The sequence below is a fragment of the Camellia sinensis genome, chromosome 13 (assembly GCF_055761805.1).
Source record: "Camellia sinensis isolate YWXY chromosome 13, ASM5576180v1, whole genome shotgun sequence".
NCBI classification, from domain to species: domain Eukaryota; kingdom Viridiplantae; phylum Streptophyta; class Magnoliopsida; order Ericales; family Theaceae; genus Camellia; species Camellia sinensis.
This window is the reverse complement of record NC_138973.1, coordinates 124,335,331-124,341,330: the sequence shown is the minus strand read 5'-3', so window position 1 is coordinate 124,341,330 and position 6,000 is coordinate 124,335,331.

The following is a 6,000-nucleotide window of genomic DNA, read 5'->3' as shown; positions in this document are numbered from 1 at the left end:
GGCCTACGGTGGAATTTAATTGAAATTTGATTCTGGTCAATTTAAACTGATTAAATTGATAAATTAAGTACCCCATTATTTTATATTAAAATATTTGTTAGTGGGGCTTGTTGTATATTTGTATTGCACTCTCCTTTAGCTCTCTTAAAACTCAAAATCTGAGTTAGACAATTGAGAGTGAGAGAGAGGCCGGCCATGGAGAGAAAAAGGGAGAGATTTGTGTAATTTGGGCTCAAGACTTGGGAATTTGAAGATCTAGCTCAAGATTTGGCTAGAGCTTGAGTGTTGAAGCTCTTAGGTAAGTGAATTCATGGACTCTTACTTGTAATTTGTAAGTTCAAGGGTTGTTTGTGATCAAGAACATGTAATGATTTGATTTTTGTTGAGTTTGAAGTCTTAGAACTCATGCATGTAAGAAATTACTTTGAATTTGCATGTTTGAGCTTGAAACACATGATTCATGTAGAGTTTTGGTTAAAGCTCATGTTGTAATCACCATTTGTACCATCTAAGTTGAGAATGATGAGCATCTCCCACATGCATGTACAAATCATGGGAGTATAAGTCTTGAATGTTTGAATTTGAGCATGTTGATGATGGGTTTGAGATATTTTGGGACATGCATGTAGATAATTCATGTAATTGAGCTTTCCTAATGTTGTAATCTTGCATTAGTAGCATGTTAGCATGTGTAAATGTGTAATTTGAACCATTGCATGCAAGAAATGTAGATGGAAAACCGATTTGGAGCTCAAGAACACGATCTGGGAAACCCAGATTTTTGAGGTCCGCTCGAGCGGGGTAATGGCCGCTCGAGCGGGAAAATCGTGCTCCCAGCATTTTTGCAGAGTTGGATCTCCGCTCGAGCGGGACACTCCACGCTCGAGCGTGGATTTTCGTAGACAGGCCTTCAGCTCGAGCGCTCTATTCCACGCTCGAGCGCATCTTTCGTGCAACCAGTACTTCTGCAGGCCTTAAGGGTCCGCTCGAGCGGAGAAGTTTACGCTCGAGCGGGGACCCTGTTTCCCGGAATTTTGTTCATGCATTCTGTGATTCGTTTTCCGTTCCCTTTCACTTGTAAGCACTCTTAGGCATATGTTAAGCATTGTAAATGAGTTAATGAGATAAGAACAAAGCCTAAAGAGGAATATGTGAATTAAAGAACGGATTGAACTGATAGTGACCCTTTTGTATTCATGAAATGTGTAGGGTCAAGCTCCAGGGCGCATCCACAAGCCGATCACTGTGAGTAATATCAATATTTGAAAACTTGTCAATGTCCAATTGTTATTCCCCTATAAATATTATGAGTTGTTAATTGGGATTGTGGACAAAAGTCTGACAAGAATAAATGAATGAGTGGGCCAAAGGCCGTTTTGACATGAATGAGTGGGCCAAAGGCTGTTTTGACATGAATGAGTGGGCCAAAGGCCGTTTTGACATGAATGAGTGGGCCAAAGGCCGTTTGACATGAATGAATGGGCCAAAGGCCGTTTTGACATGAATGAATGGGCCAAAGGCCGTTTGACATGAATGAATGGGCCAAAGGCCGTTTTGACATGAATGAATGGGCCGAAGGCCGTTTTGCCATGAATGGAAACCCGGATGGGCCAAAGGCCAGAATGTTTGGAACTACAGTTACTTGACTTGCATTTCGTATAGTTATATATATATATTTTGTTGTTAAACAGAAGTATGAATTGGGCCCAAGGCCGTTTGGAGCATGTTGTTCTACATATTGTTATGTAACTGTTATATTTGATATTATTCACTGGGCTATCGCTCACGCTCATTCATGTATTTGTAGGTGAGCCAAGGGAAGTCCAAACCCAGCCCCAGTGAAGTCTGCTAGAAACAACAGGAGTTTTGGGAGAGTCAGCCTTGTGCCTCGCGCATGAGACCATCCTTGCCCTTTCACTATGTACCTATGTTTTGTCTTGTTGGCAAGGACCTAGTGCATGTCTGTACATAGTCTGTTATAGGTTGACTCGTTTTGGACGATCCTGTCTGTAATGAATTTTGTGAAACCGTACTTTTGATGTGAGTTATTAACGTATCTGAGTATGGTTTGTTTGATGTGCATATAAGCATGGCTCTATGGACAAAGTTTTTAATTTTGCTTCCGTTTGGCCCCCATTAACTCTGTTAAAATACGTTTACAACAGTTTGAGGCCGTAGGTAATCTCATGATTACTGGCCGGTTACGTCCTTAACCCACGGGGGCGGGTTCGGGTCGTGACAAAAGGGGAGTTTGAAGTCTCATTGTCTTATACTCTTGGTATATTTTTACATATATCTTTGTTGATAAGTTAATTGATATCTAAATTTGTAGTGAATTATATCATATTTGGTAGAATTTATATAAATGGTGATATATATTGCACTAAAAAATAAAGGAAAGATATCTTGTCTATGTTTTTTAGGATTGAACACCGCGAGCCTGGCTTGCCTCCAGTCCACTTTGTGGACTGAACTGTGCTGTTGACTTTGTGAGGCCCACTGCGGGTTTTATTTCGATAATCCGAAACGTTCAATGTATAGAGCTCGTTGAATACTTTATCCCTATAACAATCACGTATTGATAGCTACTTGATCGGATCAGATTTTTGTCAACAATTTATTTTGAAAATTATATTTATTGTTGACAGAAATTTGATCGGATCAAGTAGCTATCAATATCCGTTCAACGTGACTTTTTAGAAGGATAAAATATTTGACAAACTCTACACATTGAACAGTTCGGATTATCAAAACAGGACCGTGGCCCAAAAGCACGATCTAATCTGATCTTGGACTAGAAACAAGTCAGGCCCGAATACTACATATAAGATTGCTTGTATTTTTGCTTTTGTTTATATTAGGGTCACTTACCAATAAGTCCCATACACAAAATTCAAAACCCATTTAGTACCAAAACAAAATACTTACACCAATTAGTCCTAAATATTTTTAATTGTTACAAAAAAATCTCTTTATATATATATATATATATAAATTTGAAAACGCTGTTACATTCCACCACTGCTGGACTTTCGTCAGACAGTCACCATAGGCTCCCTAGAATGTTTAACATCACCGGGAAGTTCATCGAAATATCACCGAAAAGTTCATCGGAATATCACCGGAAATTTGCCGAAGTATCACCGGAGTGTTCTGAACATCACTAGCAGTCACCGGAATGTTTAGAATGTTCGCTGAACGTCAAGAAAATCGTCAGATATTCATCGGAATGTCCAGAATATTGTCGGGAAAAGAAGAAGAAGAAATAAATGAAGAAATTGTAGTGAAAAAATATAACAAAATGTGTTAAATATTGATGTCTTGAAAAAAGAAAATACATAACAATAACAAACAACAAAAATGGGAAAAAATGTATATTATTTTTCAATTTTTGTAGTGTTTAAGAAAATAATCTCCAATATTGATCAAACTAAAAAGAAAGTTTTGAAATTGTAAAATGTTGCAGTTTCAAAGTATAATTCTATTAAGTATTTATCCTTATTAATCAAATTGGAAAACATGTTATGAAATTGAAAATTTTTATAGTTCTAGAGAATGTTATGAAACTGCAAAATTTTGCAATTTTAAAGCATGATTCATTTTAACATCAAAAAAATTGAAATTGTAAAATTTTATAGTTTTCACCGCCTGTAATTAAAACTCGAAAACAATTTGTTCAGAATTAGAAAAAAATTTCCATAGCAGAGAAAAAGTAAAAAAAATGAGAGATCAAAAGAGAGAAACAAATATATAGAGAAGTTGTATTCCGCCAACAATTTTTTGTTTAGATCTAGTCGGATCTCATGTAGATATGCCCAAATCTTATGTAGATCTACATAAGATTTGGGTAGATCTACTCATCTTCTTCGCCGGAAATTTTGTCTCCTTTGCCTTTAGTGAGGGTAAAGTAAGGAATCGGTGGTCGGTGATTGCCGATGAACCCCAATCAATAGTTGTCGTCAGTCGTCGGTGACTATATGTTAGAAAGAGGAAGAGAAAGAGAAAGAGAAGAAGTAAGGCGTAATTGCCAATCATCGAAAAGGAAGAAGAAGAGACAGAGAAGAGCGAATGCATAAAAAAGAATGAAGAAGAAAAATACATAGTGAACTTTTAAGAATATCCAAAAAGTTGTGGGACTAAATAGATTTCTCTTCTTTTAAATAGGACTTCCAGGCAATTTGTTCTTTATATTATTACATGACCACTCTTCATTGCCTTTGTAGGTTTGCAGCATTGAAAGTTGGGGTCATGGCTTTGTTGAATTTTTTTTTTCTTTTTTTTTCTTTGAAGACTAAACCAGATTTATGTTAATTTATTTGTGGGGCTATTATTTTTACAGACCAGATTTTTGTTAAAATAGTAGTAGGCTTCTTTTTTTTTTTTTTTTTTTTAATGGGTTGGTATTTAAAGACTTGATGCTTACTATTTTGTGAAACATTCAAGCATTTTTGTTAGAAGATATTGTGGGCTACTGATTTTATTAAAGACTTGGGCCCAAAATTCATTTTCTTTCCATTAAAATAGACCCAAATCGAAGGCCCAAACCGCTTGAAGCCGCACCAAACCAATTATCTCGGTTTGGTTTGGTTCAATTTCTATTTTGAATGATTTGTTTTGATTCTGTGAAATTACAAGTTAATATGATCGGTTTTTATGTGCAAACACCGAACCGAATTGCACACACTTGTACTATTAAAATTTCAAAAATTGCATTCGATCTCACCAAATCCATCAAAAGGAAAAATTCATCATGAGCCCAAGCTCATGATGTTATCCATGAATACTCACTTATTTTTAAGTTCGATATTGCACACAAATCAAGACATGCCTTTATCATTCAATTAGATATTTGTAACATACAATCAACTTTTTACTTCAAAATTGATCAAATCTAGTGGCACTCATTATTCAAAGATGAACTCTTTCTCTCTTGCTCATGGGAAGAGCTTATGTTTCTTACAAAAGTCCTCTTCCATCAACATAAAATTAAAATAATTTGCTATCTATAATAGTGTTATTGTTAGCAAAACCATAAAAAAATAAAACATGAGAACAAGTTTTAATAAAAATTCTTAAAAAATCAACTCGACAAGCCTCATCGCTTTGATGTGAGATGTCTATCTAATTATTGTTCAATTTTTATGGTATTGATATATCTTTAGCTAATTTTATTTTTATATTCTTTACTTTTTATCTGCCAAAGTGATGGGTATGAACTCATTCACTTGGTCTTTGGCATTATTTCTCTAGAGTATATGGTCTGTTCGACATTGATGTTGCTGAAGGATCAAGAAATCTTTAATGTTGTGTTTGGTTCAGGGATTTGAAGATGGATTTGGAAAGAGAAATGGAAAAATTAGGTGAAATGTGAAAAAAATATACCTACATTTCACATAGTTTCCTTTCCAAATCCCTCCCGAAATCCCCCAACCAAACACAGCATAAGTGTGTCCTATGTTGCTTAATTAAAGATATTGTGACAATATAATTATCATACAAATTAATAAAATGATGTTGAATCTTACATATACACATAAATCAACTAATGTGATTTTTTTTGATGGTCTAGAAATTTGCAAGCCTCACACCAAAACTAATTAAAATCATATTGGTCGGTTTTTACATGCATATTGGATCGCTATAGTATTTTAGACTTGTTTATGGCTAAGTCAAAAGAAATTTTAATATTTTATTATAAAAATTTATACCTTATACCATGAGAGAGACATAAGAGAGAGATAAACTGTAAAAAGTAATAAAAAATATCTAACATAAAAAATATTCACAAAATCAAACATAAATATGAGATAAAGAGGTAGGACATGTAGATCCATAACCTTTGTAATTGAATCTGTGAAATTTTTTGCGCTTCTAGGAGAGTAGAAAATTAATTGATTGGAAGATGGGAGGGGGTGGGTGACCATAATAACTAAGAGACAATGACCCAAACAAATAAATAAATAAAGTATTATTAGCATGGCAAGATGGATATGGAGTGAT